The 13,458-nt window shown below is 30.5% G+C and overlaps 1 protein-coding gene across 4 annotated transcripts in view; it reads right to left on the minus strand.

The window, feature by feature from the left end:
• LOC119637264 (serine/threonine-protein kinase tousled-like 2) overlaps window positions 1-13,458 on the minus strand; it is a 118,356-nt gene that overhangs the window by 15,277 nt on the left and 89,621 nt on the right. The window lies entirely within an intron of this gene.

Genomic DNA, 13,458 nt, shown 5'->3' on the forward strand with positions numbered 1-13,458 from the left:
TACATACATACATACATACACCACATGCATTCACACATACATATATCACATACATACACCACATACATACACCACATGCATTCACACATACATATATCACATACATACACAGATACATAAACGCATACTTACGTACATTTATGTAAGGCTAAGTGAATTGTATTTTGCTAGTTTTTGAAAGGACTTTTTAAATGCCTTTAGCTATTAAGACAATAAGGCTGAAAAAATGTGCATAACTATATTGATTTTTTTTGGACATTTTCCTACAAAAATTGTTAAGCTGTTTTTACATTCCCCCTCCTCATCATTATTCGCTTGTCAAAAAGTAATATCGCGACCAAGTCCAGCAAGAAGTATTAAATTAATTTTTTACGTATATTCGCCTAATGTTTGATCGTTACCTGTCTCTGAAATATGAAACTTTGTCAACATACTTTTATAGAACTTGATTTTCACAATCACAATCAGAAACTGTAAAAGATAACACGCGAAAAAATTGTGAAGTGAAAATTGAAAAATTCTTGGGTTGTCATATATGATGTTAATTTTCGTACATATCCAGTATCAAAGGGAGAAGTTACATTAATTACATCATTTCGATTATAAAGGGCATGAAATAGATACCAGAAGCCTAAAAGAAAAACATTAGGTATTTTTAATTAGTTTACAAATTCTATAAGTTAAGTTTCTAATGTCGGTTAGCGAATCCGTCCGTCCGTCATTTCGTTCGAGTCGGATAATTTTAAGTATCCAAACTTTGAAATTTCATAAATATATTCGCAATTGTTTGCTATCGATTAGCTTTCGATACGGCTGCGAACATCCGCAAGAAGCTAAAATCGTATTATCTTCAATAACTTACGGACTCTGAAAGCTATACAATCATTGGTAACACAATCATCAGCAAGGGGCTAATTAATTCATCCATATCGATTGGAAAAAAAATAAATAAAAATAAAGGAACTTTGTTACTGTTGAAGCTTTGAGATCGAAACTACCCTTAAGATGTATATTCTTGCTTCTTTACGTTATTTGTTATGTCTTTCTTTTTTTCATTTGAGATGAAAATATTTGAAATTCATTTTAAGCCCAATAAAATTTGGTGTACGTGTGTGCTTGTGATTTTTTTTTTTTGTTTAAGGCGAAAAACAAATTTATTCTATAGACTTATTGCTTTACAATTTCGATTTGTTTCGTTTGGAGTGGTGGTCACATTAAAGAAAAAATAATAATAATAATCACCGCAAGTTTTTTGCTTTGTACTGATGCATATAACATCATATATCATCAAGGTTCAAATCTGTTATCCTAAGGAAAAAAATTTAAGCATCTCTTAAATTTCGTAATACATGCAGATAAAGGCTTGAAAAAGCCTTCATAGTGTCCATTACTGAGTGTTACGATACATTAATATGTAAGGTATACGTGTATGTATGCGTTCTTGTAGAGGGTATCCAGCAAATAAATGCAATCACTTTAAAAGTACTTAACAAAATGGAAGTGTATAATAAATGTTATGGAATTTTTGCATTGAGGCGTTTTCGTTTTTTTTTTTTTAATTTATTTTTGTTGTTGTTTTTTTTTTGTTTCTTCGCATTTCTGTTTTTTTTTTTTTTGTTTTCTAACAATACATTCTTATTAGTGCGACTGTTTGTAAATTAGTTTAAAACAAAGCTGTTAGAAAAAGCAAAATAATAAAACAACAATAAAAATTTTCAAAAAAAAAAAATAAACAAAAAAATGCAGTAGAAAAGGCAAAGTGAAGTAAGGTATATATATATATATATATATATATATGTATACCTATATATATATATGTATGCATATGCATATATATATGTGCATCCACGTATATAAATGATTTGATATTTTTGTAGCCATGTAGTCAATTGTACGGTTAATTCACCCAAAAAGCAAAGAGTAGGCAGACACAGATACTTTGCAGATTTGTAGTCGCGTTGATTGTTTCTTTTTTCTTCAAATTTTTTCTACTTTTCATTATTCGTTTTTATAACAGAAAAAAAAATTAAATTCGTTTCAAAGATTGTTTTTCGTTGTTACTGTAAATATTATTGGAGAGGGGCCATCAAGAAGGAAATGAGGAGCTGGGGAGGCATAGTATGTATATATATATGCATATATGCATTGTGTGTGTGTGTGTGTGTATGTGTGTATGTGTGTGTGTCTTTGAATGTATGTATAGCACATAAAACTTGATTAGTTAGTTAAATGTTTGCTTATTATTATTATTATTATTATTATTATTATTATTGTTGTTGTCGTTGTTGCAGCTATATTTTATTTTTAGCACTCACAACTATAATGACTTTCACCAATTATTGATTTGTTAGCGCTCTGACGCTAACGCTGTCGTTGCCACCGCATGCACATTTTATAGTTATATATGTGCAAGTAGATATATATATATATATATATACGTGTGCATAGTATCGACTGTGTATGTATCTGTTGTTTTATTTCATTGTTTGTAATTGTGTAGTAGCTGTTAGTTGTTATTATTGGTACAAGTTAATTAAATTTTATTTATTTAAATTTTTTTTCTTATGCAAAAAATCTTTTTTTTTTGCTTTTTTAATTTTATTGACATTCTCTTGATGTTCACGGAAATTTTATTTCAATATATTATTCGGTAGGCAAGAAAAATCTTTTTTCAAAATAATGTTAAATTAATTAGATCATAAATTATTATATATGATATCATCAGATCTAGAATATTTGCAAAACGAGAAAATTGTTAGTTTACGGTTTATGAAAACATGTGTTGCTTTCTTTGCACTACGCACTTTTTTCCAAAATCCATAGATAGCATTGTCATCATGTACGCGACATCGAGAAGAACAAAGAAAAACATCTCCTTAAAAGTTCACATAGCATATCATTTTTCTACATTTTTCGAAACGTTTAGAATAGCAAACAGATATTTACGCGTAATATGAAGTGGAAACTGATAAACTTTCTTTTTGAGAGAGTCGACTAATGCACAAATGCGAGAACTTGTCAATCGAGAAGGCGAAGGAGAATAGGAGAACTATATCAGGAGATAGTCAAAACGATGCATTACTTTTATTATTAAAGTAATTTATTATAACGGTGAATACTTTGTTGTTTGTTGTTTAAATAAAGAGAATGAATTATAATCGATTATCTACTTAACGCTCTGAAGCGAATATCGAATTGAATATTTACGTTTTCACGTTCGAGGACCGACACGTTCGACACCGTTTGGTCGCCCATCATTAAGGAAAATCATATAATTGCAAAATTCGTGGCTCAAAAAATTGAAAATTTTAATTAAATTGAGGGAAATCATATCATTCATATATGATCAATAAAAATAAACGAAAGCGTCAAACTTATATTTTATGCAAGAATATTTATAAGAAACGGAATTCAATAAGTGGTTCCATCCCGGGTAAATTTCCCTCATTCGTTTAGTTTTTTTCATATAATGAGTTTTCGTATTATAATAGGATCTTATACATGGAGGGGTCTTTAAACATGATCGCTTCCAAATCATTTGCAATTGCTTTTGTCGTTAGGTCAAGTATGCCGACGTAGCAAATTTCTGCGAAATCTCTACGAAATATCTCGAACGACCTACCTTAACTGGGAATTCAGAAATGCACAGACAGAAATTGGGTAGGCAAGGCAAGCATATTAAAGTTAGAAACGTTCTTTGCTCTCGACTGGCATCCCAAAATGCGGATCTATCTTAAGATTTGCTGGATGCTGCGTTAATTTGTGAATTGTTTTGGAAAAAAAAAAAAAAAAAAAAAAAAACTCTCGCCAAAATTATTATTGAAATTTATCAAGGCCCCATTGATTAAATCTTTCTTTTCACAATACTTTTTTTGTATCCTACAGTGCGTGCTATAGAATGATACATTAAGTTAATGCATATATATGCAACGCTCACTTCGAAGCACTTGACGTTTTATTATATCGAATGAACTTTGCCTGTCCGTCTTATATCCTCACGTTTAATTTAAAAGCCGTAATTTTTGCTATATTACGATGAAATTCGATACACTGACATGTTTTGACCCAACGACGAACTCAGTTGAAAATGATTCGTTTCGGATCACTTTCTCGACTGCTTCTCATAGTCGTTATACCAATAATTGTAGGACGCTATGATGAGCCGTGGCACACTATAGGGTGTTTCTTATCGTTTACATAGGGCTAGGAATGAGTTAAATAAAATTGAACCATTTTCCATTTTAAGACACGGCAAACAATAGGAGGTGATTAAATTAACTTAATAAACTCGAACACTTGTCAACAACATAGACTGTGAAAAATTTTCGATGAACATTTCCGTATTTTACAATGCAAATCATGCGATTTGCATTGGTAAACATGTTTGAGAGCGATGAGTATAGAAAAGACAAATAATCTGTTTACGAATACTTGTATATTCAATTGTCATACTTATATATGCTAACCTTTGTAATCCAGAGTAAGTAATTATTTTTAAATTCTGAATAAGATGAATATCGCTTTGTTACTTTTTGCCTTTTGCGTTAACCAATTAGTTTTCCTATCCCTTACAACATAAGCTAGTTAGTTAAATACTCTCATAATTCTACAAAATTTACATGTTCTTGAGCATGTTCGGTAAGCTTTTAAGTCGATTATAGGCATTTACGCCCCCCTGTGTCCAGCACTTTTAGCATTCGTGAAATGATGAAAACTGAAATAGAAAATCGAACCTTGACACATATGATCTTAATTGCAGAATTGATAACAAGTTTACAGCCACTTACTTAATCCTTTGCCTTTCTAATTTTTTGCCCCACCATTAATTTCTTAATCAATTTAATTGGCCAAAAAAGGCATAAAAATTAATCTCAATAAAAAGTCGTTGTTGCAATATTTGGAATACGATACATTTAATATTTGAAAGAAGAGAAAAAACATGTTATAAATTTAATTGGTATAATAAATAATAGAGGGTCTGGCTCGACGCAGCAGTTACACTAACATGTACGATCTCGAGCTATGTATCATAGAACATAGAAGTGCAGCAAAGAGTTGGAGGACTTTCGTTCATAACTTACGATCAGTAGGCAGTCAAGCCACATGTCGAACAGTTCAAGAAATTGAAAAACGCTTCAATTCATTTCGCTTAATTTGGGACCATAAGCCGATATTGAAATAAAATTTAATACAAACGTGTCATCTTTCCATTTTGTGGAATCAATCTACCTTCGCTTGCGTTTCTTCTTAAGGTTATATCATAAAATACGCCTTAGCTTCTCTTAAGAGAAGAAATTCGCTAAAGTTCGTTATTTCATCGCTAGATTATAGGACAGCATAGCGCAAGTTTAAATAATGTTTGCATTTATATTTTCCGAATTAATTTATGAAATTTTGCGTTCGCTCGTCGTCAATTCAACGTCATTAAAATTATTTGAAAAAAGAAAACGAAGAAAAAAGCCGAATTGCTGAGCATTCTATGAAAAAATTGAAACAAGCGAAAGTACAAGTCATAAAAGCGGCTCGCGCTACGTCATCCTGACCGCATATTTTCGCCACCATAAAAATTCCATAATTGTACTGACATTTATTAAAACTGTGATTATAGATATATTTACCTATATGTAAATCGGGCTCTTTCGATCCGTTGATAAGTTGTGTGATTGATTACTTTGTAAATAATAACAATCGGGGCCCTTTAACAGCTTTCTAATACTAAAATGTCTTCATTCCCATGGTCATGATTTCTAGATGGTTTTCGGCGGCTAATTACGATTTTTTTAAGGCGGACTTAAACTTTGAAAAATTTCGAGGCGAAAAGGTTCAGTCGAACCTTTTACGCTATAAATAATCGAAAATTAAAAATCTATTCGATTTTTTTTGAAATTTGGAGATTTTTTTTCAAAAAGCGATATTTTTCTTCGTTGGAATGAATGTTTTCAAATTGATTTTTTCTTTTTTCAATTTCGAAATCAATTTCTATACTTTTTTGTTTTTTTTTGTTTTTAAAATGATTTAATATTCATTTACTACTAACTGCTTGGTAATCTAGTTTTATACTTTTTATATATGTATATACATTTTATTTATTTTTTTTTTGTTTAACGCACACACACACACATATATATATATATATATATATTGCACATGCACACATACACATATGGACATTTATTTAATTATCACTAAAAATGTTCGTAATAATAATAATATTTGTTGTTGTTATTATTATTATTATTGTTGTTGTATTTATTATTTATTTTGCATATATGTCAGTATGTAAGCTTTCGTTTATTATTAAAGCGCAATGAAATTGAGACTAAACGTAGAAAATCTAAAAACGTTTATAAGCATGTATGTATATAATAGGTCCGTTATGTTTTAGATACAAACAATAGGTACAACAATAACAATTCGTAAAATATACATATAAGTAAAAATATACAAAATGATACACATTTATATAGAGATAGAGATATTTGTGTATATATAAATATTTTATATACCTAAACAATGTATGGCATATAGCGAAAACAAAATGAGATATAGCTACGTTTTTTGTCGGATGACGATGCTTGAATAATACTACTCGCCCATTATCGAGAATCGATAGGTTTTTTTTTTTTTTTTTTTTTTTTGTAGGCCTACCGTGTACCATTTTCAACGTGGATGAATTGAGTATATTTAAAAAAAAGTTACATTTTTTCTAAATGTTGCATACAGAATGTCGGAGTAAGTCAACCATCATCTATTAGTAATGCGTACAAAAACAAAAGCAAAACTAAGTCACATGACGACAAACGCAATTAATGCAGAAAATAATAATATTAACTAAAAAAAGGAAACAAAAATCGAGAAATAAAAACAAATGCTATAACATAGTGTACCCAAGACGAAAAAAATTCATATTCGTTTTAGATCGCATCTTGCATACCCACGTATACGGTAAGTTATATGAAAGGTCCCTGAGTAAGAGTATGAAAGTGAATCGATTGATTTAATTTCCGAATTACGAAGCACACAATATATGCATTTATCTTAAGTTCAAGGTACACATCTGCTACAAATTATAAATTATTATAAATTTTTTTTTTTTTTTTTTTCAAAGTAATCTTAGTTCTTAACTAATGCACGTATAAATATATATGATATTGTATCATGTCCGCTTGACAAGTTGCAGTATTTCATCTTTGCCGAAAGACGCTTTGCTTTAGGAGCGTAATTTTTCGTTTTTTTTTTTTTTTTTTTTTGAGTGGCAAATAGAGTGACATTGTTAGTATATTAATGTTTGTTATAAAGATTGCATTTATAATTAATGAAAACTTATAAAAAGACTACAGCGGGCGGCGATCCACTATAAAATACCTTACATCGCCCGATAGTTATTCATATATATGGGAAGCGGTCGAAAAAGTCGACCGATCTCAATCATTGTCAATAGCGTTTGTCGTTGCACCAAAACATGTCGGTGTCGTAAATTTTATGAAAATATCTGAAAAATTGCGGCTTACGGGTTGAACAAAAGAAAACAAAACGGAGAGACAGACAGCCGTTCAAACAAATGTTCTGAAAGTGATTCTGGATCGGTCGGTATGATAAAAGAGGGAACATACTTTCGCACAAACTTATTATAATTTTTCACCACAAGTAGTATAGGGTATAGAAACATGTATTCACGGAATCCAAGAGCATTCATATGCCCCTGCCGCCAACCGCTTCAATCTTCACTATTTCCTAGATCGAAATATTTATTTGTGTGTTCGAAATGTGCACAGACTGATAAAGACATTCAAAGGTAAATCAAATGAAGATTAATTGCGTCTTACAATTTTGATATACTAATATGGAGGGTTGATTAGTCACGTAGACTGTCATTCAATGCTGGGAGATTGCTTTGTTGGCACCGATAAATTTAAAGAATAGAAATCAATTATTAATTTTATTGAACAAAGGTGATGAGACGTTTTTAACTCTATTCTCCACTTTTCCATTATTCTTTACTTGAAAAATAATTTACATAAAGAATTTTTGTATTTGCTATGACAGGAAAAAGTAGGATAAACTTGGGTATACATACATATCCATATCCATTACAACAAATTCGTTGGTTGAAATCAAAACAGCAAATTCCTTATATCGTCCCTATAAAGAACATACACGTCATCGACAAATCTGGCGTATCTTCAGTATATGAAAATGTTCTCGATACCAAAAAGGAAGTTTCAGCTGTTCTAGCAAGTATATATATTAGTGATCAACGTCTATCTCTCCGTCTGTTTGGCTGTGGTAAACAATCCTCCTGTCGCAGAAATGCAGATATCAGCTTGAAATTTTGCAAAAAAATTGGAAGTTCCTGCGTGTATGTTTGCATTGAAAGTGGGTCAAATCGTTCGAAGGCTACGTCTGCAGTACAGTGTTAAGTGAGAACACCGCTGTTTTTTAAAAGGAATATAAAATTGATTTTCACTCAGTGCTGATAAACTACAACAGATAAGTCTTCAAAAATTTAAATGTACATGCTATGGGCGGCATTGCAGTATTTGTACCACGTCTACCCACCATATTATAATGTACTAACATTTAAATTTTTTTCCAATATCTTTATCATGGGCAACAGCAAGTTTCAAAAACCCCATAAGGTATATAAATTCTTGGCAAGTTTGAAATGCGCAATGCATTTAAGCAAATTCATCCGTCCGCAAGTACGTCTGCCAAGCTATGTAGTGTCTCTTGTAAACTTTTTTTCTTGTTCGTAAAAACAAAGATATCACCTACAAATTTGCAAAAGAATTTGAAAACGACTAAATCGGTCAAAGGACACGCCTACAGCGTCTATCTGCCTGTAGAACAAAAACTATGAATACCTTTGCTTCTTGGGCGCTTCGCTTGTTGTTGCTCATAAAGTAGACCACAAAGGCTACAAAAATTTCCGCTTTTTTCTGAAAATAGAAAAAATCAGTCGCACGCACCCCCTCCATATTATAGACCATGAAAATGAAGTTCTTTCCCTTTTTTGTTTTTTTTATGTTTTTTAGGATAGCTGTGACGGGTATAAAAGATGCGATTACGACTGAATATAATTTTTTTATTTTTTTTTGTTTTAAGATAGCTATGGAGAGGATAGAAAAGATGCGGCCTTAGCCGAATAAAATTTTCTTATTTGTTTGTTTTTGCTCGTTACTATATAATACTATGGCATTATGACTAGTAATAAAACAAAGGCGTTAATGATATTAAAAACTTTAATTATATTGAACTTTTTTTTTGTTTTTTTTTTTTTTAAATTAAACAATTATATTTACATATAAAGTAATTTTTAGTTTATCCGGGCTAATGTAGCATGCACCAGATCCTGATCCGAGATATTTTAATAAAATTTTGGTACGTTAACATTTGAAAATAGATTGGATCAATTGGATGAAGAATTATAATAAATGAAATATATTATATATATGAGTATATATATATGTGGACTTTGCCCGATATATATTTTTTTTTTTTTTTTTTTTTTTTTTATATTTAATTTTAATCTGAAATTATTTTACATTTACAAGCAACTAACTTATATATAACTGCTTTGATTGGTGAGTAGTGTCATCGGTCGTTTTGTCTCAAATATTGCAATAACTTAGTGAATTAAATAAGCAGTGACCCGATATCAATTTGTTGTTTTCGATCGCAATTCGAGTATATTACTCGACAACAATCTTACCATCAAAAGATTTTCTCTTCAATAGTACCAAAAATGCATACTTTATCCACAGCTATATACTTCTCCTGTTCTACTCGTTAAGGTGAGTCCAAGGAGGACACCAATCGAATTTACTTTATATCGGGAAGCATAAATTATCAGCCTTTGCCTCGAATTTTTTTCTCGTTTCTTCTAAAAAATATTTTGACTCAGTGATTCGATATTCTTTACAGTGAGAGTTCATAAAGTACATCGAGCTCATAGAGTTTATTCGATACCGTGAACTATAAACCCTCTCGAAAATATTAATTATAATAATAGACAACAGACAGAGAGAGAGAGAGAGAGAGAGAGAGAGAGAGAGAGAGAGAGAGAGAGAGAGAGAGCGATATACAGTTCATTAGGCACAGATGAGTGTAAATTGATTGAACAAAACGAATACACAAGAATTTTTTTACTACGTAATATTTAAAAGCAACGATTGTTATTGAAAATTTTTGACACTCTCTTAAGGTTACTGTAGTCTTTCGCGAATTCAAAGGCAAAAAAAATAAAAAAAATTAAATATCGTTGCGCAGTCTTATCGATCGAATATTATGATATATTTTTATACTTGCTCGCAAAGAACACAAGTAGATTAATTTGGTCATTCCGTTTGCAATATTCGCAGATATCCTATCGCAGCCTCTTATCTTAATTTGCCGGGCCTCCATTTCATCTATATATCGGCTGCGTGAGTTAGTTATTAAATTTCACGCCATACAATGACAATGAAACTGATAAAATTGCCACTGCTATAATCAAAATAAAAAAAAAAAATTCTTAGACGTCGATATCTTTATTGCGTAATATTTTAAACATTAAAGATTATAAGGCAAAGGTACTTTATTTGCTTTTTCATATATGTATACATAATATTTACTGATGGGTGTCCAAGATTCGTTTTAAGATGAATAATATATAATATATATATATATATATGTATATATTCAGGGTGGTGAGTATGCAAAATTAGTTTCAAGACGCGTGGAGCTTTCTTACTTGCTTTCTTTTATTTATATTTTTTGCGTCTAACGATTTTGATGAGAAATTCTTAAAAAAATTTTACTCAACGAAAATAAGAAGAAAAGGAAAGAATGTGAGTATAGAAGAAAAACTCAAGAATTTATGTATACGTATATATATATATATATATATATATATAAGCATGTGATTGTCAAAGTTCAAGTTGTATTACATACATCGTTACAAACATCGTTACATGTTATAAATGCTGTAAACAGCGTATAGAGACATAATGGTCCCACAGAAAGAGAAATGAAAAGAAATTTCATGTAGTTTTCTAAAAAGTTCTAGCGTTGTTAATGGTAATAGTAGTAGTGGTGTATTTTTCTTCTTTTCCTATTTTGTTGTTGTATTGTTGTACTTTATCGTTACGGAGAAATAAAAGCATATTGCATATGGAATAAGAGAAACGTATATAGACCATCTTTGGAAAATAAGGAAAAATATAAAAAAAATGACAAAAAAAACAGTAAGTAACGATTAAATATAAATATATACATAGATATATAATTAAATATATATATATATATATATATACATTGATAAATGAAAAAAGCAGATAATGAGATGAGTAAATAAATAAATAAGTATAATAAAGTAAAAAATAAATGATTTTATTATAGACGAATACTATTGATTCTTTATAATAACACAAATATTTGTATATAAATATATAAAAGTGAAAAATTTTATATAATTTTTGTATATTTATATTTAATGATGAATGAACGTTTTTTATTTTTATAATTTTTTTTTTATTTTTTTTTTTTAAGGAATTTTCATTTTTCTTTTATTCCGTTACTTTGTATACACAAATGATTGTTATAATTTTACAAACTAACGGAGAAAATAAATAACTAAGCAAAAATGAAATTATTTGTGCACACACAGCATTCTTCTTTTTTTTCTCAATAAATATCCCTTGCCTGACTGTGATAGGATGTTACCAATTTTATTATTATTGTTATTCTCTCCACTAACGGACTGAGTCCTCCGCTCAAAGAAAAAAAAAAAGGAAAAAACAAAGGAACAAAAAATAAAAAAAGAATAACATTTCATACACAAATAAGATATCGATCTGAATTTGAATAGACAGATATACGCATATGTTATTTGAAACGATTGCACATATATTTGTAAGCCCGATGTTCTGACAACGCTAACACATCTTATTCATTGGTAGACTTACAATTAACATGAAGCCCGCTTTTGTTGCTCTTCTTCCAATCTTACCTTCTAAAAGCATCGTGCACACCTCGATTATTCTAAACGGTGACTGAAAGCTCGTGAGGTAAAGGAAAATATAATAAATAAAGAAAATATTTAACATTAGCGAAACTTTACATAGACTTGTTATGTCTTAAGTGTTTGTGACACGCAAACACACTTGCTGCTGAAAGTCGTCATAGGATTGTTGTTGAAAAACTATAGCGACCCAATCGCTAAATGTACGTGAGCGCTGGTTGTAGTCATTTAAAGGCAGGACTTTAAATATGAGGAATTGAGAGCATTACTTGGGATAAAGGCAGTGCAAGTAATTAAAGAAATTACTATACAAATTGCAACGATGAGTCGTTGTGCGATGACCTACGTGTCTAGGCAAAGAACTAAAGTGCTTCCCTCCTTTTCTGACTGATGACGAAAAATAAGACAAAAATGATGAAGCCGTTAGTCAAATTTTATAAAACGGCTAGCTAAAGCAAATATTTCGGATTCTAAGTTTCTATTCGGATCGGAAGAAGATAATGTAAGATCTTAAATACAATGAGACTTTCATTAGGAAATGTTACCGATAAAAAAAAAAAAAATAATCGTTCATAATGAGAGCATGACAGACAGGTCAAGAGCACAATCCAAAATCTGTAAGCAGCGCCGTACGCGAAGTCGCTGCCCGATCCGTTTCGCCTTCTGATTACTAGTTCATTAAATGTCCTTTCTGCTAATATCGTATTAGCACAGTAGCTTTAGAACAGTATTTTTTAACAGTAGCTTGATGTTTGTATGCTATTCTTTTTACATGGAATTCATATTCTGCCATTAAGATGGGAATGATAAAGACTAAGAATGGCCAATATTTTGAATAAAATATTGAATTTGTGAAAAACTTATTTATACAATCAACGGACTAAAGTCGCCAATAATGCGATGCAGTCCACTCTCGGATTCATTGTGAAAACATTGAAAATTCATCAACTCTTTGAATTTTTGACGATTGTATAAACTTTTCATGGCTTAGAATTGATACAATATTGATTTTGTACTAGATTTAACTGTATCTATGCAAGAAGAAGATATTTTTTCAGTTTTTCAACACAGCTCGGCTTCTATTTTAAATCAAATGTGATGGTTACCACATGGAATATAAGATGACAAGTGCTGGCAATATATGTCGATCATTATGTATTGTGTTTTATGATGGACAGAGTTGTAATTTTTTAAGTACGTTACACCCCATCATTAGTGACGCCTAAGTACTCTAAATGATTAACTGGAAAGCACAAATTTTCACCGAGGTTCAGACTTTGGTTCTTTCCGTAAGAAAATTTGTATTTTCCGGAGCTTTATTGAGATTAGATCTTAGCAACTCGTTATCTTTCCGGATAACTTTATACTTAGCTTATGATTGGTTATACAATTGTATAAATGAGACTAACAACTGCATTTATGTTCATAGAATTCTTCTCACCTTACACTCAATTTCG

This window comes from Glossina fuscipes, unplaced genomic scaffold (assembly GCF_014805625.2).
Source record: "Glossina fuscipes isolate IAEA_lab_2018 unplaced genomic scaffold, Yale_Gfus_2 59, whole genome shotgun sequence".
In the NCBI taxonomy this organism is placed as follows: Eukaryota; Metazoa; Arthropoda; class Insecta; order Diptera; family Glossinidae; genus Glossina; species Glossina fuscipes.